The following is a 24900-nucleotide window of genomic DNA, read 5'->3' on the forward strand; positions in this document are numbered from 1 at the left end:
TATAACTGTTTGCTTTTGAATTTATTGTTCAAAACGGTAAACTTTTCACTTGCCCCACTTTTGAGGCAAGTGAAAAGTAAGGAGACATTTTTCAAAAACTTTTTCTGTATTTTTTTATTCAAATTTTCATAAAAATCAATTTCAGCATGCTGCTTATATATGGTGGGAGTCAAGCTAAAAAATATACACAACCTCATTTGTTTCAATTTAAAGTCTCTAGAATTGGAAGAATCTCAACTATGCGAATTCCATTACCCACTTGCCCCACGGTACCTTAATATGATTACAGACTTCTTCAGTGAAGTTTAAAAATTAGTTAGGGTCGATGTACCAATAGCCGCATAGCTAAGAACAAATATTCGTATAAATTCGAAAAATAACGCTAGCGTCATTATTTTTCACCATCTGAAAGCTTTTTATCTTCGTTTGACGTAAAAAAGTTCTAAATTAATCAATAATTTCGTTAAATAAGAAATAGTTTCTCTCAGTAGTGCTACTATAGGAACAATAGGTTTACTATAGGCGCAAGGGAGCTAAAATTGTAAGCAAAACTTATTATTTCGATCATTTTTTGAACAAAATCATGCTGTGTATTAATGGTACTTAGACAAATAGCTCCTAACCTTCATGCCAAAACATATTTTGAAACGATTTTTAGCGAAACGGCCGTAAAAAGCCATTAGTGCGACTATAGGGGACTGTCTACTAAGGGAACACCGACCCTACAGGTCGGACTCGATTATCCGGAGACTCGATTATCCAGGACTCGATTATCTGGAATTTTAGACTCGATTACCCGGAAATTGTTTTATGATGTTCTTGTTTTTCATTTTTTATGCATAAATCTGAGATAATTTGGTATTGCAATGTACAATATGAATGGTTTTGCAGTTTAGAAATTTCACATAAAAAGGCTATTTATGCTACGCTGTAATGCAAACTCAATATTTTTTTACTGAGATGTTCATGTGAGGGCTTGAACGGCTTTGATTGATGTTAACACAGAGTGGAATAAGAAAAAAAAAACTCAATTTCAGCTTCGCGATTCTCTATCACTCAAAATAATCCACACGTCGTTGTTACGTGAAAAAATACGTGGTTTTTTTCCATCGCACTTTTCACGTAGCACTTACGTGGATCATAGGTAACACCGAATGAACGCATGAACTAATGAACCTCATCAGTTCCACCGAAGTTTCACGTAACAGCTACATGAATTTTCACGTAGCATTTACAAAGTGTTTTGATTGATCCCAGGGGAATTTTCATTGAAAGCTATCGGCATCAATTCATAGACCCCAATTCTGTTATGCATGAGCTTTCTTTTTATTTTCAAATTGAAAGAAGGACAAAAAACTAAAGTATTGAACTTTTATATTCCATTAAAGCTGTCAAAGCACTGAATGGCCACCATCGTGGTATTCTTGTTCCGAATGGTCCATGAAACGCACGTATTCCTCGCAAATTTGTCCAGTGCCAGTTCTGTTCAAAACGATCAACGTTCTGTAAATTGATATGACACAAGGTAAAACGTATTAATTATTTTGGGATTCTACGGATTTAAACGAATATTTACCTTGAAATTGTTCCTAAAATTATTTTGAAGTCCAGCAGCAGCAGCTTTTTGGAAAAAATATTGGCCACCATTTTGACATTTGAGTTCAACAGGGAATGAACGCGATGACCAAATGAATTCTCGTGCCTACGTGATTTTCACGTAAGTGCGATTGGTAGCTTCAGTAGCAATCACCGGGTCTCCATTTAGTGTTCATATATGCTCTGGTGATTATTACCTTAGTCAGGTGAATAGGAGGCAAAATGAATGCGGAATGATCTACGTGATTTTTTACGTAGCAATGACGTTTGGATTATTTTGAGTGTAAGAAGATTCTAGAGGAATACATTTTGGTTTGGTGTCGATAGCTATCTTTGTTGCAAAATGATAGCATATAAATCACAACTGTTGTACAAAGTACAACAGCGCGACAGCCCGAAGGATATTTGCAACGATTGTCATGGTTCTTATTTTTATTACATGGCACTTTTGCTAAACTCGTTATTCAATAAAACAGTACTATACAATCACTCGTGAAAATTAGTCGCGTGTTTGATGTGTTTCCGAAGAACCGAAACGTTATAAATTTTCAAGTGTTTACAGTCCGCTGCTCTCGGCTGGGACAGGCCTGATCTATACTTGCTTTACTGGATTTCAATCGAACAAACCATAAGCCGTTACCTTTATGTAACTCTCCAAGTTCTCCCCATCCAATTATTCAATTTAAAAGCACATTATAATCTTCGAAGATCTTCAATATATTTATAATGTCAAACGTGAATTAAAAAAAAAAAAAAAAAAAAACAACAATTTATAAAATGATCTCAAACCAGTGTTGCTCAGACTCATTTCCCAGAAAATAACATTTTCCGAACTACGAAGCCACGAACTACTACAACCAAACTTCTACGACATAGACAGGAAATGATACTTCACCTCCAGTGTTGACCAGACTCATTTCCCCGAAATTCGAATTGTGAAGCCATGAACTGTTATAACTGTGCGTTGTATTCCTGAGATGGAGAGGGAGGTGGTTGGGCTTGAGTGTTGCACATGGGATCCGATAGTTTCGATCTTGGTGGGCCGCAATTCAAGTTTCGGTGAAATGATTCGCACTCACTCACTCACTCATTTCATTTCACCGAAACTTGAATTGTGGCTCTCTGGGATCAAAATTGATCGATTTTGTGTGCAGTAGTCAAGCTTAACCATCTGCTTTTCTATCTTAGGAGGATAGAGCATGGTTGTAGTAGTTCGTGGCTTCGTAGTTCGGAAAATGTTATTTTCGGGGAAATGAGTCTGAGCAACACTGTCGCCTCGTCAGGATTCTTTGCATGCTCAGACGGAACATGTTGTGAACTTCAAAGGAGCATAGCAGATCATAACGGCGCTAGGTTCGAAACTTCTAGCCAGAATTGACAAAGAAGTTTACATTGGAACCCTCATGATAGCTGAAAGCTGCTCAAGATATTCCTCTGAACTTGATTGCAACTTTATAGTTATTAAACTCGGTATTTTTTATTAGGTTGCGCTTTCACATACTTTAGCTTATTTAATGCACTTTTGGTTATTAAATTGATGTACTGAAATGGAGCGATTCTCGCTGAAACCAGGCCGCCATCGGCACCCATCGTTAGAATTCCAATTTTATGTCACTGATCGCTAGTTTTCGATAAAACTTAAGGGTGGTCCTTTCTGTTTTCTCAAATTGGTGGACCCCTCGTACGCCAGCTAGCTGAACAGTTTGCGAAAAAAGCCCATTTTTAGATAAATCTTGGGTATTTCTTCACGGGATATGTCTCATATTTCGCTTGGAACACATAGCAAACTTAGTGGCATCGTATTGTGCTCTGCAAGATAAATCCACGTAATGCGATTATCTGAAAATGTCGATATACCGTCGCAGTGGTAATGAAAATCACCAAATGTTTCAGATTCAGCAAATTTGAAACATTTGTGTCCTTAAAAGACGAAAAAATCCAAGCCTACTTGAATTTTGACGTTGCGTTTGAATTGCGCGCATATCTTCTGCGCGTTACCGCCGCCGCTGGATGTGGATTTAATATAAGCGCCGCAATATAGAGAAAGGATATAGCTTTCAATTAAACTTGAAAACATGTTGGCGGCCATTTTGAATTTGGCTGCCATCTTGAATTTTGTTAGAAAAATCGATTTTTCACCATTAGCGCCCCGCTAGTTTTAAATTCTGAGATCACCATCAGAAAGCTGAGGAAAAATTGCGTTAGATAAGCTACAGAAACTAGGTGAGCAATGGTATTTACCCTATCAAATGAACGATTTTCTAAATCATGTTATACGATTTTGACGTATATGGCGAGTGCAATCAATACAAACATCATTTTTTGTACAACAAAGAAACAAGTTTTCAACCTTTGGTGTTTTATTCGAGTCGAGTAAAGAATAAGAATATTATTTTTAATGAAAAAATTTGGCGGCCATCTTGGATTTTGACCCCATCTTGGTTTTAAGTAGTAAAATAAGTTTTCACTTTGTTAGCACTCAACATGTTGAATTTCAATGCTACCGTTACACTTATTCTTCTTCTTGTTCTTCTTTTTCTTCACGTTACGTCCCTACTGGAACAGAGCCAGCCCTTCAGCTCAACTTGTTTTAAAAACATTAACATTAAATTATCGAATAGGATTTTTTTAACGCTTATTTGCTACCTCTATGATTCTTCTACATTTCTACATATCTTCGAGTTGTAAAATAGCATTATTTCTTTCATTTATTTGGTCTAAAACCATTGATACAAATGAACAATCAGTTGAACAGCTGAGATAAGATAAGAAAGATAGAATCTGATTGTTTTTTTTTAGCGGAGGTAAAAAATCATGCAACTGCTAAAACCCAAGATGGCGTCGAAAGCCAAGATGGCCGCCAGTTTTTCTAACCTCGAAATTATACACCTGCCTTTCGGCATTACGTCCACATTAGAACAAAACCTGCTTCTCATCATTCAATTTCGCTATTTTTCACATGCATGTTGGGCGGTACTAAAACGATACTTTATGACTTAGAAAATCAAGGATGTTTTTTGCTTCAAATTTAAGACTTTCATCATGCACTTTTGTCAATGTTTTACGTTATAACTACAGATATTACCACAAGGCTTATCAATGTCCCGACACGCAATCTATAAACTTCATACAATGAACAACAATGCATAGGGTAAAAAAATGTTTGTTTAATACAATCAATGTTTTTTGTCGGTTTTCATTTATTGAATTTATTTATTCATTATTACTGAATTCAAAGATATGTCGAAGAATTATTCTGTTGTCAGAAATCGCATTAAAAAAGAAAATTCTTGTTTAATAACCTGGATTTATAACTAACTAATGAGCCCGGCAAACTTCGTCTTACCATCAAGTAGGCTGTTGAAAAATTGGCGTACAATCTCCCATACAAAATGACACATTAGTTTTCTACAGTGTTTAAGACTGTTCCGAAAACTTTCCTAAACTTTTTCTACGTACCCTAGACGAATGCAACAGTGAAAGAATCAGGTAAATCCGTTGACTCGTTCTCAAGTTATTTCGTGACATACAAACATCATTCCATTTTTATTTATATAGATAAAGCTGAGTATCAGGCTCGGTCCAAGTAGGGACGTAACGTCAGTAAAATGAAGAATAATAAGAAGAAGAGTATACGTAACCTTTTTTTATTGGTAGCCTCTAAATTCGACATGCTGAGTGCTATCAAGGTGAAAAATTAATTCTACTACCTAAAATCAAGATTAGGTCAAAATCCAAGATGGCCGTCAGATTTTTCCACTAAAAATAATATTCTTATTCTTTACTCGACTCGAATAAAACACCAAAGGTTGAAAACTTGTTTCTTTGTTGTACAAAAAATGATGTTTGTATTGATTGCACTCGCCATATACGTCAAAATCGTATAACATGATTTAGAAAATCGTTCATTTGATAGGGTAAACACCATTGCTCACCTAGTTTCTGTAGCCTATCTTACGCAATTTATCCTCAGCTTTCTGATGGTGATCTCAGAATTTGAAACTAGCGGTGCGCTAATGGTGAAAAATCGATTTTTCTAACAAAATTCAAAATGGCGGCCAAATTCAAAACCGCCGCCAAAATTTTTTCAAGTTTAAATGAAAGCTATATCCTTTCTCTATACGATGCCACTAAGTTTGCTATGTGTTCCAAGGGAAATATGAGACATATCACGTGAAGAAATACCCAAGATTTATCTAAAAATGGGCTTTTTCGCAAACTGTTCAGCTAGCTGGCGTACGAGGGGTCCACCAATTTGAGAAAACAGAAAGGACCACCCTTAAGTTTTATCGAAAACTAGCGATCAGTGACATAAAATTGGAATTCTAACGATGGGTGCCGATGGCGGCCTGGTTTCAGCGAGAATTGCTCATGGTTATGATTAACTTCCGGTGACATTGCAACTTTGTTTGCTCTTTTGCTGTGTAATCTAATACTGCTTTTTGTAATGGCCATACCGGTCATGCAACACAAATGCAAAGAGAGTTCGTAGACGATTTTTACAAAATTTATCAATTTAATGATGAAACGAATTGGTGGATAGGCATCGCAAGAGAGCGACAATATTAAAATTAATTGAACAAATTCTGAGTATGCACCCAAAATTTAAGCTCGTATTTATGAATGAAATTTGAGACTACATACACAGTCTTAACAATTTGATGTTTGGAATTCCCTCTCAATTCAAAGGCAAATTGGAAGATTATCGTTTTTTCAATAACAAGCCACTGCACGCCAAGTTAGTCATCACATTTGTCTGCATGAATTAGGCGATCAATCTTACATCCAACCAAAGCACGTGTGTAACGATCTGAGCATCACCCATAGAGAAAAGCCATCATAACGATCATAACAACTTATGAACGTTGCACCGATGGCGTCTAAATCCAAAATTGAGCTGTACGAAATCAAGAAAATATATTTAATATCCAACGGTGCCGCAGATAGATGGAGACTCTTTGATGACTTGCGTGCGCGGCCAAACCGCGATTTGAACCAAACAGAGGGGTTATTGATCCAGATGCTTCACCATGCGGCAGCAATGGGACCGTGACCGCGTCTAGCAGTAAGTAGTTGTCCGTTCCAGTGATGTTCATCTCTATCTGTTATTGCATTTGCACATCATTTCTATTTTTGCGACGCCGATCGAATGCGGCACATGCTGTCCCATAAGAGGGTGGTTGTTACGATTGACCTCGTCAAGTGTTTTTGTGTTTTTTTTTTCGACTTCATATTTATAACATGGCTTTGAGGGGGTCACATTTCATGTAGGTCAGTTGAAACATCTTTGTAATACAATAAATTGGATATTTTGTTTTTACAAGGAAAAATCGGAAATGTTATCCCAAACCATAAAAAAAATATGCATGATTTTCTTCATAATTCAAAAAAGAAATTTGCTAAATATTTGTCTTAGATTGGACGATGTTGGGCGTCTTCGCCCAATTCGTGGCAATAAACTTAGCATCCCTCCCCATTCCCCTGCTTTCGTAAGGACGTGGCCAGGACAGTTTTTGATCCTACATCCTGCATCGAGGTAGCCATAACATCCAAATTTTACTATACTCTAACGCGGTATCAATATGGAGTAAGGCAGAGTTGACTGTAGTGAAATTTAGGTAAAGATGCATCGATGCCATACATCGAATTTTCAAGAGCACAAATAAAGAGAACCAAGCATCGCCCTGCGCTAAAAATATGATCGTTTGGTCACCTTCAGCGACTGACCAATCGATCAAGTTTTCAATACAAACGGATATTTAGATCTCCAGATTTGTGCTCTTAAAAAATTTGTTTCGGCTTTATTTTACCTTTGTCCTTAAATGGTATAATACTAAGTTCGGTTTTTATTTACATAAAATATTAAAAAGTGAATACGAGTAACTGACACTGAAGAAGACTGCAAGTGGTAGTCGAAATACGCGCATCTGTCAAAGATAAGCAGTTCAGGCGGGATTAAAAGGTACAAGGTACTTCAATCTACTCTTTTGTTTCTCTATTGAGATTCTGCTTAGAGGATTCGAATACATTAAAAAGAGTACTTATATATGTTGATGTCTTTCTTTCAAATATAAACTATTTCTATTATTTTACATGCGCGAATTCGATAACTATATGATAAATTTGGGGCCTTCCTTAGCCGAGTGGTTAGAGTCCGCCGCTACAAAGCAAAGCCATGCTGAAGGTGTCTGGGTTCGATTCCCGGTCGGTCCAGGATCTTTTCGTAATGAAAAAAAAAAATGAGAAAAAATAAACCAGCAACGATGTGTACGCAAAAATAATATTGGGCTAGAGCTTCATTAAGTTACAAAAAAAAACTATTCAATCGATACAGTTCATTAAACTGTTTGTAAACCAAACTAATGAGCTCTTCTGAGAACGAAAATTCGAGAAAACTTGTACAACACTCAAGTGATGATCCTTATTATATTTAATATGGCTCAATAAATAAAATTAGAAGATAATTAGACGCTAAAACAGTTTTGCAATACGTTTTCAATACTGTCAGCCATGCTTTCTTTCGTTCACAAGCAGATTTCTCGATGTTGCGCTTCTGTTTCGCGATGGATTAATTGAAATTATTGCAACGCGTGTAACCATTATTGGCCGCACGCCGACCACAACAGCAATGACGACACTTTAGCTTTAGCTGGATGGACTCAATACACTCTCATCGTGGATATTAGGGTGCGGTTTATGTTTTGAAAGTTCTCAAAATTAAAAGTTGATATGCTCTTCTGAATTCAATTCACATATATAATAAGAGGAGCCTGTAAGTTTGAGCCAAATATATTAAGATTTAGAGGAGACGCAAGCAACAAGAAGGTAAATTTTAATGTTATAGAATGAGTTCTCCAGTAAAGTTCACACATTTCGACCAATTTTGAATCTTTGAGCATCATTTTTTTAAAGTTAAATTAAAAAAAAAGTTTGTTGAATATCAAATTTGTTTAAATTTATAACTAGTATTAGTTGGTCGGTGTTCAAACAGACTGGACTAGTGTTTTTCAATATGTTTCAGGAAAACATACCCCAGCATTCGAAACATAAAAAAAAATTGGAACTTATCTATTTGATGGTACGTCTGTATCAAAAAATCATAGAAAAATTCAAAATTGATGGAGTTACTAACATATCTTTAGAACGTTAAAATATCATCCAATCCAGTCTGTCTGAACACGACCAGTTTAAAGTATTTTCATAAAACGTTTTCTGCATTTTTCGAAAAAGTTAAACTCTGTTTGGCTATGACTTTATAAATACCTAATCGATTTCAATTTTTTACATGTTTTTGAAGATTCTTTGATTGCTATTCAACAGTGTCAATTAAACATATAGTTAAAACAACGTTCTGATACAGTTACAGTACTGGACAGAATAAAGTACGCATTGGCCGTTTTCCCATACAAAATGGTCAAGTTTGGAGATCTGAATCTCAGCTTTTAGTGTTCCGATTTATCTGAAATTTTCACCACAGCCTAGATATAACATAGATTTTACTCAATTAAAATATCACTGCATTTGAAACACAATCTTTTAAATAATTGTTAATCTCTCAAATTGCAAAAAATTGCAAAATTTAATTTTGAAAATATTTTGAAAACAATCAGTTTTACCGAAAAATGATGTTCTGCAAATTTGTGTGTCTTATCAAATTGTACATTTTTGCAGAAGGACATATTGCTCTAAATATTTTCATTTAAAAATTATTTTTACTTTAAAATTTTGTCATTTTTCTCAAAATTTGAGATTTGCGATAACTTAAAAGTTCGTAAATGAAAAACTATGAATTTCTAGCCTAGCAAATTTGAGGTTACTTTCAAGCTGCGGTGAAAATTTCAGGTCAATCGGACAACTAGAAACCGAGATATAAGACTCCAAACTTGATCATTTTGTATGGAAAAACGGTCAATGCGTACTTTATTCTGTCCAGTACTGTATGTTACAAAGTCTACGACAGAGATTCGACAATACGTAGGGGTGATCGGGGCAATATGGGCCACCTTAGGAAAACGCCATGGAATGCATAGAAAAACGGCAAAAACTACCGTTTAAATGCAAGTGACTTGTACTGTATAATGTTTTCTTCCATGTTATGTCGATAATTAATGTTAACATCAAATTAAAATTCTTTCGTTCTTTGAAAACATGCAGAAATGTTTTCCAACCATATGGGTCATTATGAGTCACCCAACGGGGCAATATGTGCCATCTCATTCAATAATTTTTATCTAAAACAATATAGAGTAGAGCTAATGATAGACAGTACAATTTTGGAAACGAAATGGAAAATTATCAATTCTAGCGGCTTATTTTTTTATAGATACATAACACATAGTAACGGACCATGTAATTCTAGTATTATATTGCGACACTTGGTTTAACCTATTTTCTAGAAAAGTGTTCCACTTGTAATGGTGCTCAAAGATGACTATGCAGTAAAAAATAATATAATACATTTGGCAATGCATTTTCATGTTCAAAACACCGTTTTGTTTTGTATGAATCTGGGTGGCTCATTTTCCCCGTTCCTTCACTAATTAATATGGTTTTCAATAATTTTGTTTACGAACAATTTTAATTTCGCACACGAATTGTTCAGTATTATCAGAAGTTTTGATGGATTGAGAAAATTCACCAATATAATAAATATAATTATCTTAAACCCTTTATTGGAAACTGCCAAAATTTTAAGTTTTTCATGGCTATGGACAAATTTATACATTTTTGTAAATATTTCGAGTGTTGAAACAAATTTTCTTTTCTTGTGGTGGCTATTTGAAGAATCTTCTAGCAGATCATAATAACACTAGACATTAAAACACTGTTTTTGAGGTCAAATTCGGAGTGGCTCATATTGCCCCCATTGCTCCTATTTTAATTTGTAGCCAAAACGAATCAGCCTCTAATGGATCATGTCAAGGAGTGTGGGTTCGATTCTCGCTTCAGTTCAGAAAACTTTTTGTCAGGAAAGTATTTCGACTGTGCCACTGGGCGTTGCATGCTAGTCCGTTGTCTAGTGTGGTCCTTTTCCAAAGGGCAAATCGTCCACTGGAAGCATTAACGTGTAGGTGTCTTTTTAAAAAGAAAAGAAAATAACCAAAACGGCCGCTATGGAAAGCATAGATAGCGCCACCGTAGCCCTGTGTGTTTGACAGAACAGCAATGCTGTCACAATGTTAAACCCCATACAGTGGCGCCTTTGTTTTGATGCGGTGAGCACTTGCAAAAACCAACTTCAGTGATCCATTGGTCCACCAATCAGCTTTGTCAGGAAGGATCAAATTATGTGTCTCTAGTAGATTTGGGGTTGCTGAATCCAATGCCGTTCTCATAAATGTTCCAGCACGTCAGGATTCTTAGCTACAGGTCGCCAAAGTTGGTTGAAACACTGATTTAATTGATGTTTACATGAAATTTAAAGTATGATTTATCAAAATTTTTCGTAATCTAATTTGGTTGAAGTAACACGATTAAATTTCGATTAAATTGATTTTTTCAACATACTAACAGGCTCCATACAAAAATCTTCATTTCTTTTATATGGCAATATACAATACTTTTCTAAACCATAAAAAAAAATGTTTAAGCATCAAAAATATTATGAACTTTGTTAATAAGTATTGCTATACACATGAGGTATGAGTTCTGAAGCAAATTAAGCAAATAAATTGCCATACAAGTGGACAAACTTGCCTGCAAGTTGGCTGAAATAGCCAAATTTAGTATTTTCAACATCCAATATCTCAAAATCTAGACGTGCTATGATGTTCCTGAAAACGGCAATGGATTCAGAAACCCTTAATTAAGTGAATAGCGGTATTTTGGTACTTGAGACAAAATCGTGTTCCGCAGTGTAATTTATCCATGAAATACATCAAAATTCAAGGAATTGCTTTATATATTTTTTAGAAATTCTAGCAAACAACAAATGGTCAAATTTATAAGTATTTCGCCAAACATTAGTCCGTTGAGAGTTAATCAGCATATTTTATTGAGAAATTTCTTGCACTCTTTCTTGAACTCGGTCCGATAAGTTAAGGTTTCATTATTTTATTTGTTTAGGGAGTTCAAATTCTTATTCCTTGAAAAATCGTCCGGGTGTTGTTTTCAAATAGCTTCAAAAATTCCACAATTATTGCTTCAGAAAGTATTAATGATAACTCTTCTGCTATTTATAACTCAATAAACTGCCTCATGGTCCCTTGAAAAACCCCTTTACTAAAAAACTGTTTTTTGATTTTTTTTCTATGAACTGCAACCTAAGATAAATCAAATAAATAGTTCAAAGATACCTTAGCGAAATCCTGAAATTCTGAGAACGCTTTTAGAGATTCCTCAAGCAATTGCATTATTTTTCCTGCTAAAATTCTCACAGAATTCATACTAAACTAAATTCTTTCAGATCATTTTGAGCAGTTGAAGCAGAAACTGCTAAGGTCTTGGGATTGCTTTCGAAATTATACCAGGGATTCTTAAAAACAATTTTTATTTTAGTGATAGAATACTGTAATAGGAATTTTTGCAGGAATATTTTTTAAGCTTTTTTAAAAAAACTTTCATAAAACATTAGATTACTGGAATTTGTTGAGGAATCACATCCGTATATTTTTTTCATTACATAAAAAAGATCATATGGCGACTCCTATAGTAATTTATACATTAAATTATTTGAGACTTCATCAAAAATTTGTCAACAAATTTTGTCTGTGATTTTCTTAGGAAGAAGGCTAATACCTTTCTTTCTTTTCCTAAAACTCAATCAAACATTCTTCCAAAGATTTATAAGGAATTATTTCAGAGATCTTTCTTTGACTTCATCCAATGCTTCCTTTAGGTTTCACTATCATTCATCTATGAACTTCTTTTAGGAGACCACTACCCAAGTAACACCAAAAACATAACATTTTTTGACGTTTTTCTGATAAGACGATTTCTTTTAGATACACTCAATATCAGAGCAAAATCAACAATTGTTCGTAAATTTTGGAAACCAACTTTCTGACATTGATTATGTTTCCACACTAATTGTTCATTAAAAGTTTTCTCGGATAATGTTATACCGTTTTGATTCATATTACGGACAGCTTTAAATTCCAGACACTGTACTTTGTATGGGAAACATTTCACACGAAATGTTTCAATTTTTGCCGTTCAATAGTTTTCACTTTCGAGGCTTGTTTTATTCATGCTTAGCTGCTTTAGGTAGACGCCGATCTCAATTATTGATTTGACTTTTTTTATCTATGATTTTCATGAGCTGTCCGGAATTCGAATCAAAGTGTCCGGAATACGAGGCAAAAGTAAGGAAGCGTCCAGAATAAAAATCATGAATAGTCCACACTTTTCTATTTATTTAAAATTGTTCATGTTGTGGAATCAAAATCTCCATACACCATTCGAAAATTAATTGTTTTGATGGCTCGATGACGAGGAGGAATCATGCAGAATAATTCCTTTCATATGCTTATATGAATAATATGAATATGAATCAAAATGGTACCGATGCGGTATTTACAGTATTGAGACTAATTCCAAAATATTGGGATACATGGAGAAAGTTTGGGAGTTATTCCTAGTATAAATGCTGGTGGAATCTATTTTAGGGGATTCTTGGTGGAACTGTATAATATCATAATACCCTCTTGAATAATACATTTGCAAACTTTTTTTTTGTTATACAAAATTTTTAATTTTGGCAGGCTGGATCTTAGTCATTTATGGATGATTTGAATGACATTTTCACAGCACGTCAGAACTTGAATATTACCTTATATTTTAGAGCAATCTTTCTAATTACGAGTTCCAAAGAAATAAATATTTGACTAAAGTGCAATGTTTGATGAATTTATCTGCATTTTTCTGAAAATATTGAAACCCTATACACAAACTGTTTTAAGTAAACTTGTTCATCTTGTCTAGATCTACAAATTTGCTGAAGGTACCATGAAGCTAATCATTATTTTTTAGAGTAATGCTAGTTATTAAAATTTATGAAAGTTTCATTCAAATCAGTCATTTAATAATCAAGATCTAACCTTCTAATGTTGAAAAATTTTGTATGGAAAATCGAAAACTTTAGGCTGGAATTGCTGATCAATGTCGTATAACGTTTCGTGCATAAATGGGGAATGTCGAGCATTCGACACTGAAGAAGTCTGTAAGTCGCAGACGAAATAGGCCTATCTGTCAAGATGAGCAACATATTAGAATTTAAAGCTGGGCTGCCCAACCTTTTTGAACCGCGGGCCAAATCACAGAAACAATTTTGTGTCGCGGGCCATATAAAAAAAAATCTCAAATATTCACATGAAATCTGACTAAAGTAAATAAATGAAGTTCATAAAATCTGACAACAATCAGAGAATGAAGTAATTTTCATTTGAACGAATAAAGAAACAGTTAATTGCTACTAATCTGTGATGGTTTCATTCAAAACTATATAATAATCTAGTCTCGAATATTTTGAAAGATCTACCCCAAACATTTTGGATTTTGTGGGAACAATGCCTAGGATTTTATAAAAATCATACTTCTAATACTGCCAGAATCCAACCCGGAATGTGCTAAAATCCTGATCAAACTTTTCCGAAAATCTTGGTAATAATGTCCAGGATTTTACAAGAACAGTGCCTAGGATTCCTTCAGAATCTCACTCAAAAATCATTTCGAACTGCAACCTTGAAATCTTTGAGAGTGTTAAAAAGTACCACGAAAGCTGCTTAAATATTTATTATAAATTCGCTTAAGGTCCTAGCAAATGTTATATACAGTAATACCTCGATATAACGTAACTCGATTTTTATTTTCGTTACGTTATATCGAAGCAAAATATTTTTGTATCTAAATTTCGTTCAACATATATAGTTTGACGAGGAAATGGATCTAAAATTGATGTTATTGACCTAGCAGGCATTTTAGTTTACGAAAAGTTTCTGAACGAGTACGTCGACATTGTTCTAGGAGAATTCTCTGGGGGATCTGGGGAACTTGATCAGTTTTTGGACGAATTCCCGAATTTATTTTCGTAATACAGAATATCCGTAGAAAAATCGCTAGACGAAAACTTTAAAGACTACTTGGAGAACCCATTGAAAAAATGATGAAGAATTTTCTTAAGAAATCCCTGGTGGAATCAATGAAGGATTTCGTTCCACAATGAATCCACGAAAAAGTTTTAGTAGTACATAGAATGGTTCTTGTATGAATATTTGGAGAATGTACTGCATAAATTTATAATAAAATTGCTGAAGATATTCCGAGAAAAATGTTTTTCAAGTTTTTGAACGAATATTTGTACGAGTTTTTAGAATAATTTCTAGAGCATTCCAAGAATTATTACTGGATAGTTCTTTGAAAGGATCGCTGGAATTCATGAAAAATTCCTGGAATGATTTATGAATCTCTATACTCCGGAAAGTTAAGATATCGTATGCGGAATGGTTTGAAGAATTTATAGTTGAATCCTCTTAATATCCTGGAGAAATTACTTGGTGAAATTCTGGATCAAAGGTATACAAGAATTCATAGATATATTTGAAAAAGAAACTATATAGAAATTCAAAATCCTTGAATTTGAAATTACTAGAATCCGGAATTCTTTGGAAACAGTTCTTGGACATATTCTGACAACAATCCTGGAGGTATGCAAATATAATTTTCTGATGGAAGTCTTCAAAGAATCCTTGGGACGGGAATCCGTTAAGTCGATACGGATCAAATGATTCTAGAAACTCTTGGAGGAATTTCTGAAATCACTCTGAAAAAAATTAAAAGAAAATGTGGTGGAATCCCTGGAGTCATTTCTGAAGAATATCTCTGAAATTTTTATACATGAATATAAGGAGGACTAACTAGTGGAATTCCTGGGAGTTCACTGTCGCAATTATTTAAGTTTAAGTGTTATATAATAATATCAGAAGGATTTCTAGTTCAAATCCGTGAAGAAATTCCAGAAGAAACGTCAAATTCTTGGAAGAATAATATGAAGAATATCTGTAAGAATTCCTAAAGCAATTACTAAATATTACCTAGAGTTTTTTTTTTAATATCAATTATACGTTAAATGGATCGGCGATGGCAGCGTGGTCCGGCTACACACAAGTCTAATAAGAGTTTGATCTAGTATTTTTAAATGCGCAGTCTAAATAAATAATTATTAAAGTTTTCAAGTTTTTATTAAGTGAGTAGCAGGCTTGGTTTCAGTGGGAGCGTAAATACAACAGAAATACAGAGGAATGATGTTTACAAATGCACAGCAATTGCAAAATGTTAGTTTCCAAATTGCCACTACTCGATATCGATTTATGACTGTATTCAGTGATAGTGGACGCTTGGATTGCTCTGGTTTAAGCTAAGTATGCTGTTTCGCTCAAGAAAAGTAAAGAAATTTCTTGACTGAATGGGTCAAGAAATTTCCTACACAGAGCCCCCTTTAAAGTGACATTTCTTCTCAACTGCGTACTGCGATCAGAAAAATGAGATTTTCTTGACCATTTCTTGGAAGAAATTTCCCACGCATCGAGATAGGCGGTTCCTTTTCTTGTCAGTAGCAAACCAGGCTTTAGTATTCATTGGTGTTTGAATCTTGAAGAATGTTTATTGTAGTTCATAAATCGAGTTTTCAAAAAAAATTGGTAAAATAAATGGGAGCTAAAAAAGAGTTACGCTATATCGAGGTAAAAATTACGTTATAACGAGTTACGTTATAAAGAGGCTACGTTATATAGAGGTTACGTTATATCGAGGTATAACTGTAGTGGTACATCGTAATCTTGCCTAGGATTTTAGAAAATTATGTATTTAATTCGTTGTGTATCCTGTCTATAAGTCTATGGAACCTGATGAAAATTCTGTGAGAATCTTGTCAATATTATCCGTGAAAGTCGTATCCAGAATTTAAAAAAAAAATCTGTTCAAGATTTTGTAAAAATCCTGTCTTTTTATAATCCTGTCAATGAATCTGCGTAAGTAACGCCCAGGTGTTGGTAAAATTTATTACCAGGATTCTGTGAGAATACTAGCCTATGATTCAGTGAAATTATGTATGAAAACTTAGCCATTTGTCCATAAGTTTTGTTCAGGCTGCATTTTTTGAATGCCAGAGGAAGTCATGGTAGAAACATTGTTGAAACGCACAGAATTTGAGATTTAAAATTTGAATCATTCATGATATTCAGTATCTAAAAAGGCTTAAAGAAAGCAAAACAATTTAAAAATATATATAGGGTGAAACTCAATTAAAAACCAAATAGTTTTGGTATGTTCTAACTTCGGTCAACGGACCAAATATGAGAAGAATCTTCAAACCCTCCGCGGGCCGCACAAAATAAGGTCGCAGATGCGGCCCGCGGGCCGTACGTTGGGCAGCCCTGATTTAAAGGTATTCGCTCGTCTTATCAGCGATTTTTAGTATTTTATTTTTTCTTTTGCAAAAGTGTAGCGTTAAAGTTCAATTAGTATTTTTCATAAATAATTAGTTTTCTCGTTGATATATAAAGCAGTCTTCATGAAAACTAATCACAGCATTCATAGCAAGTGAAGTGGATCGATGAATGTTTATAAAAATTGCTTCGATTTTGAGCAAAAAACTGTTTTTTTGTAAAACGATGACGGTTATATTTTTGCTTAAACTTCAAGGTTTTTCTTTCTATGTAATTTAAATTTAGGAAAGCACATGAACATTTGGTTCTGAGAACTTTCGGAAAAGTAATGCACACCCTAATGAGCCTGAGCAACCCCTACGATAGTCGGCGGCAGTAATTGAAATATACACCCCATATGCCATTATGCCCGGCGACTCTCTGTTTCGGAAGATCACCGCAGCTCCATACTGCTTGACGACGAATACATGCATGATGTCCACATCGTCCAGCAGTCCGCTCAGGTACGTCCCCACAGCAGGACAGCAATAAGGTAACATTCTCAACTCATAGAAGAGTAGACAGACTTCAGTAGCGAAGCGCCGGTCCCAAGTGTAGAACGCTTAATTCAGTCGAAGAGTAGAAACTCAGCTCACCTCACGCGGTTCGCGTGTTCAACTCTAAGCATTTTTTGTGCTCGCGTAAAGCTTCGTCAATCCTCATCGCGTGGTGTTGTTTTCCATTTTAGTGGATAGAAGCCGTTCGAAAAAAGACGCAAATTGAACCGAATCAGCAAAACTATATAGGGCTCGCTAAGGTCGCTTGGTCGAGGTGAAACCAGGGGAAACTTTCTGTTGTCATTGTTGGTTGCGAAGTTTGAATATAACGCCACGTTGAATGTTGGCGCAAGTGAATTGTGTGTTACACTATTGATCGAGTGTGGTAAATTTGGCAAAAAGTACAGAATATATCTATCGAGCAAACAAGGAAGACGTGGAGACGAATGTGTGTCGCTGATACCTATCGGAAAGTGCTGGTTCATTGATAAGGTCGGCGTTCGGCAATTGGCGATAAGGTGTAGTGTTGTGTGTGGTCAGCTGTCGCGATACTGCAAATTACAGAGTACAGGGTGAGATCTGGTGTGATTGAGAATCGTGAGAGTGCAACAGAGGTTACCACTTGGTTTGATTGGTAGAAATTGCAGCAGCCAACGAACACAGAAAATTATGCCGGTAAGTTTAACCTCGTTTGTCGAATACACGGTCCAAGGCTTAGCCACTACCTACTAATAGCCAGTGAGTGAAACTATCAGACCGTACCGCACATCTATCAAACGCAATTCGTCTACCAGTGTATCTTTAATTATTACTTGCGTGATCTACATTCATAATCGTTTGAATGGGAGCGAATTTTAAACTTTAAATCTGTACAAGCATTACCAAACAACTTGTTGATTCTACTAATCTGTTGACAATGGATTATTAAAATTTGAATTGATCGTTACTGGACTATGTGTATGTCTGTTTACAAGGTTTTCAAACCCAATACTCCTAAATTAAACATATTAATTTGGATTTTATTTTTCATTTCTAAAATTATTAGTAATATTTAGCGAAATTTGAACCTTTGAAAACGAAAAAAAAAAACAAAATAAATTTATCAACTTAAGCGTCACATGTGGCGGAAAAAGTGAATGGAAAACTTTTTGCCATACAATATATTGATTTTCTCCATACAAACCTCGAACTCGTTGAATCCCCCATTAGACTATACCCGAGTAACACTCAAGCTACAATTAGGGCACATGGACGTTGCCAGGATTTTCATCATCTTGCAAGCGACCTCAAAAGTGTATTCACGATTTTCACGCCAAATGATCACTGTACACAATTTCTGCACCCTTTTTTCATGAAACTATTATGGATATCAACTATCCTTTTTTTAGTAGTCTTAGTAGCTTGAGAAATCCCAAAAAATCCCTTCCTTTCCTTTTATACAAATGTATTCTCTAACCTTAAAACTTCCCCAAACTAACATAGTTTTTAAAATAAATACAAATTTTAAAATGTAAATAATATAAAATAAGAAAAGATTTCGGCTCTGTTATGCCCTACGGCGCCCGAGCCTGTCAAATAAACGAGATAAGTAAACTATCCTTTTTTCACAGTGGGGACAAGATGGAATCCGAAACGCGTATCGGTTAAATTTGTTGGCTGAGTAACAACTCCAGAGCTGGTAGCGGTCAGACAGCAAAATAATAGTGACTTTAGTGACCAAAATGATCAAAAAGTGACCAAAAAGTGACTTCAAAACTACAAGTATTAGTCAAAAAGTAGACTATAAATGAAAACAGGTTCTATGTGAACCAATGTTCTTATTGAGTGAATAATGTAGAGAAATGCAGTAATTTGGAATGTCTCTTAACAGTTATCTGTCGATTGCCATTAGAGATTTCAATTCTCATTGTTTTTACGAGACGAATATTTGCTTGGTATAGGTTACTATTTTATATTTCTGATTTTTGTCGGAACAATTATCGTTGTTTATTAAATAAATGAACTCAGGAAAAAAAAACATTTGTGATAGAGAATTTTTTAAACGAAATGCCTGTTTATAAGGAGTTTACTGGGTAAATTTAATTGAAGATTTTGAAGTAGATGTACAAAACAAATTATTTGAATGATTCGAGGAAAAATTTTCGGTTGTAGATAACATTATGACAATTTGTGGTGGAATTTCTGCAAGTTTAACTTTTTAAAGTGATTCTACAAAATAAATTCAAGCTCTAAATCACAAATGATTTTTGACGAAATTGAGGCAAACCGAAATAGATGAGTGCTATGCATAAGTAACTAGAAAATGGTACCATGCGTTTTTAAACCATCTATATTTCAAGTAAACGTTCCAATAAATGAATTATTGAAAACAATCTCAACACTCAGTGACGACTCGTAACCTCATGTTTTATCTATTCTACGACCCTGATAATGACTAATTTTGCATACTTAGATTATAAAGCAAACAATAAAAAAATAAAATCGCATATTGATGAAATCCATGAACAGGTGGATTTGACGTTAGAGAATCGCCACTGCACTATGGGCCAGGGACGCAATCTGGCGGGACAAAATTAATAACTTGGTAACGAAGCGTTTCCGGTATTTGGTGTCTTCGGCAAAGTTTTTTGTAATAACGAGGACCATCTACTGACATAAACGGATAGTTCGTAAATCGTCCGCATAGGTGGCGCCACAATCTAACTTTTTACCGTGACGTTCTAGAGACTTGGCATGTTCGGCAAAGTTGTTCATTTTGATAAAATAAACAACTCTCTCGAAGACGTCAAAATTCCACAGCCTACTGTTTTCGAGTTATTGGCAAAATTAGAGAAAATTTGTGAAAAAACATTTTTTTTCACTCAATTTGACATTTTTCCTAAGAATCATGTCATATAATATTTTTTGCTGATAAATATATAACAGACGCAAGCTCTGGTGGAAAAATTTTAATAATACGACAAACAAAAATTAAGAAACTATGAAAAAACTTCAAAAATAGAGCAATTTTTGAACCTTAATATCTACAAAAGCGCAAAAAATCGCAAGCTCAAATTTTCAGGCAACATAGAGCAATACTTGATGAAACGGATGTCAAAATTCCAGAGAGGTATATTTTGGTGTTTTTGAGATATTTCATTTTTTACAGTGATTGTATTACTCCTATACAGTTAGTTTCCATGAGGAATCTGAAGGGACGATCGACTTTAAGAAATAACGAGTCGTGAAACAAAAACTTTGGAAAAACTGTTTAAAAAAGCCTACATAGTAGCCATGAAATTCAGCTTAAGAGCAGTTCCTTGAGTTGATATCGAGTAATGTAGATGAAAGTGTAGATTAAAACTGGGTACATAATTTTTTTTCTTCAATAATTCAAATGGTATAGTATGCCATGATAAACTTGATCATGTATCAGTTAATTGTTGCCATGATGGTTCGAGGTGAGTAATTTATTTTTGTGAATGTGTTACTTTTAACACGGAAAATCAAATTTTGAAGCATATTCATGTCGATATCTCTAAATACTAAAATTTCAGAGCGCACGATCTCTTGTCCGGAGCTTGTATGTTTGTTTCAAAGCGGAAAGAGCGTTGATCCTTGGATGTTTCGAAACAGAGAATACAGATCAAAGGTATCAATTTGGAGATTCCTTCGATTTTGAGAACTGTTAGGTTGTTTAATTTTAAATATGTGTTTAATCAACGGATTTGCTTAAATTTTGAGCTTCCGGAAAATTGTAACAACGAATTCGAAATGAAATCCAAAGCCAGCTTGTACTGTGAGGGGATATAATAATTTCATGAAATAATAAAATATATTTTTCCGCTAATTTTAAAATACACCTAAATATTTGCCACGAAAATATTAATCGCGTAATAAAAAGAAAACCGTAAAAAAAAATCAAAAAATCTCAAAAACACCAAAATATACCTCTCTGGAATTTTGACATCCGTTTCATCAAGTATTGCTCTATGTTGCCTGAAAATTTGAGCTTGCGGTTTTTTGCGCTTTTGGAGATATTAAGGTTCAAAAATTGCTCTATTTTTCAAGTTTTTCCATGATTTCTTAAGTTTTATGCGTCGTATTATTAAATTTTTTCCACTAAAGCTTGCGTTTGTTATATATTTATCAGCAAAAAATATTATATGACATGGTTCTTAGGAAAAATGTCAAATTCGGTGAAAAAAATCGTTTTTTCACTAATTTTCTCTAATTTTGCCAATAACTCGAAAACAGTAGGCTGTGGAATTTTGACGTCTTCGAGAGAGTTGTTTATTTTATAAAAATGAACAACTTTGCCGAACATGCCAAGTCTCTAGAACGTCACAGTAAAAAGTTAGATTGTGGCGCCACCTATGCGGACGATTTACGAACTATCCGTTTATGTCAATAGATGGTCCTCGTTATTACAAAAAACTTTGCCGAAGACACCAAATACCGGAAACGCTTCGTTACCAAGTTATTAATTTTGTCCCGCCAGATTGCGTCCCTGGCCCATAGTGCACTGATAACACTATACATTAATTATTTTTGCTCTACCTTGTTCAAGCATTCATTACAGAAACGTTTCTATGTGTAAAAATTACTTAATGGAAAAATGTCATCAGATCACGAAAATAGTGACTTTAGTGACTATTTATTCAGAAAAAAGTAACTTTTTGTAGGAAATAGTGACTTTTTAGTGACCTGGTCGAAAAAAGTGACCAACAGTGACTTGCTACCAGCCCTGCAGGTCCAATTAACGCCTAGGAAAATTCCAGATTTAGAAAGTCAAAAGATCTGATTGAAAAGTTCTTAGTAACCAGCTATTTCATCCCAGTAAATTATTGGAACGAGTTATAAGGGTTTCACTCAGTCCCTCCTAGAATTACCTAAAATAGATTCCATCAGTATTCCTTCCACGAATAAGTCCTGATTTTCTCTAAGAATGTAGCAAGTATTCCTCTAAGGAAACCGACAGAAAATCACCAAGGCAAATGCCTAGGAACTTTTGTTGAGATTTTCCAGGATTTGTTTTTCGTTTCTCCTTCGGGTAATTTGCATTCTTCAATCGGCTCTTCCCGAAACTCTTTAACGTATTCTATCAAATTGATTGCTTTATAGATACAGTAAATGAGCTATTACTATCATTTGCTATAGAGAATGTTCGTACACTTCTTTAAAGATTACTTTTTTCCCCTGAATTCCACTTAGTACTAGAGTAGTAGAGTTTTACAATGATATATTCGATGTTTCAACAGATGTCTTCAAACATTTCCTCTTGAATTAAAAAAAATCACTCGGATTTCTTATAAGGATTAATTGAATAATGTTGTACACATACTTGTATTCTTAATCACTGTACATTTCATTGTACTGTATTTATTCAGTATTTTATACAGACATTCGTCACGGCACACCTTCTACCGTTATTTTAAAATTAACACCAGTAACTAAACTAAGAATCTGAGAATTTTATTCAGATCACCGAGATTTCTATACAAATTTACATAAAATTTAATAACAGTTTTTATTTGATCCATGGTAAGCATTAAAAGAAGCGTTAAATAATCTCTAATATAAATCCTAATGCATTTTTGGAAGAATTCATGTTTGAATACGTGGAGGCATCCTAAGAAAAAATATTAGACTTTTTTCCCAGGAAAATCGGACGAATTCCTGTATAAATCAGTGCGTTACGTATTGAATGTACCGTAATTTCGGGTGAAATTGATCATTTAACACTGTTTTCTCGGTATGCTTTCTAAAATTTTATCAATACCATACAACATAATGCAGGAAAATAAGTACGACAATGAACCTCATTGGCTCATGCACCGAAATTTTCTAACAAATGTGATATTAGTGCCAAAAATCAGCTCTAAAGTTAAAAATCGTGGAATCCCATTTCGGGGTGAAATTGATCACTTCTCGCATAACTTCTGATCTCGCCCTAAAAGCCGTTGTTTCTGAACATTTGAATGGATTTTCATGTTATTTAACAACGCTATGGGGAAGAAAGGATCATTATCTACCTGCCCGTGATGTTGGTTTGGATGATTATTCTTTCATTTGCTCAGAAACAACGAGCTACACACGTGGCTACCAATGGCTTTTAGGGCGTTATCTCAGAGTATGCGAGACTTGTCAATGTGATTATTGTTAGTTTTGAAATTAACATTACACACCTAATTTGGGCCTCCTGAATTCATATATGCTTGCCGAATTCTCAACGAAACAATATTTATGAAAATGATCAATAATTAAATTTCAAGAATACTGCAAAAACGCCTAAATGTAGGCAATTTCCAAAGGATTTCTCTACCTTGTAGCAGAAAATCAAATTTTTCAACAAAACGAGCAAATTGGTAAGAGTTTTGATAGTAAAATCTGTTTTGGAGATATATTTTTAGCATCCTCACAAACTTTCAGGTGTACACCATGTCCAACTTCTTGTTTAGAACTAGAAGTTTATGGATGGCTATCAATTTCACACCAAACTTGATTCTGGAATTTTACATTATTTTCATAAAAATAAACATTATGTGTCACAAAAAACTTCACTATACACAAAAATACATTATTTATCATAATAATAAATCTTCGAGCTGTTTAGTAGAATACCTATAAGTAGATGAAAAAAACGAATTTAGTACTATACCATTTAATTCCACTAGAGTTTGTATCCTTTGACAGATACGCGTATTTCGACCTCAACTGTAAGGCCGTCTTCAGTGTCGTGTCGAGTCTAGTACACGACACTGAAGACGGCCTTACAGTTGAGGTCGAAATACGCGTATCTGTCAAAGGATACAAACTCTAGTGGAATTAAATGGTATGGTACTAAATTCGGTTTTTTCATCTACTTACACATTATTTATTACAAACACCGTTCATTTACTATAGGTGGCAATGAATTTGGTGCACTATTAGTAAGAAATAAAATCGCGTGACACGGTGATCAATTTCACCCTACTGATCAATTACAGCCGAATTTACGGTAAGTCTCGAGTGATTGTTTGATTAAAATCTTGTATTTTTTCTGGAGAAACTTATGAAAGTGTTTATTAAGGTTTTCGAGGAACTTTTTGAGTCCTCAAGTCCTCGAGAGAATTGCAGAGAGAAATCCAAGGTTAAATTATTGGAAAAACCTCTGACTGCCTTGATAAATTTCTACAGGAATCACATAAGGATCTTTGTTTGTAATGCATTAAGAAATTCTGAGAATAATCCGAGAATGAATACTCCAATAAATCCCATATGGGATTCCTGTGAAATATGTGAAACTATCTTTTATCAGGTTCTTCGACGTATTCTTCGAAGACTTCTTGAATGTTTTCAGATTGCTGACTATTGATAATCCTTTGAATGTTTTCTGGAGGGGTTTTTGGTAGTAAATGATACTT

At 34.5% G+C, this 24900-nt stretch overlaps 1 protein-coding gene across 1 annotated transcript in view; it reads left to right on the plus strand.

Moving 5' to 3' along the window:
• Positions 1–17471: 17471 nt before the first annotated feature.
• The window catches only part of LOC5564482, a 118859-nt gene continuing 111430 nt past the window's right edge, over positions 17472–24900 (plus strand). The window contains exon 1 of the mRNA XM_021846242.1: positions 17472–18190. The gene's annotated coding sequence lies outside the window, so the exon portion shown is untranslated. The remainder of the gene's footprint in view (positions 18191–24900) is intronic.

This window comes from Aedes aegypti, chromosome 2 (genome assembly GCF_002204515.2).
Source record: "Aedes aegypti strain LVP_AGWG chromosome 2, AaegL5.0 Primary Assembly, whole genome shotgun sequence".
Lineage (NCBI taxonomy): Eukaryota > Metazoa > Arthropoda > Insecta > Diptera > Culicidae > Aedes > Aedes aegypti.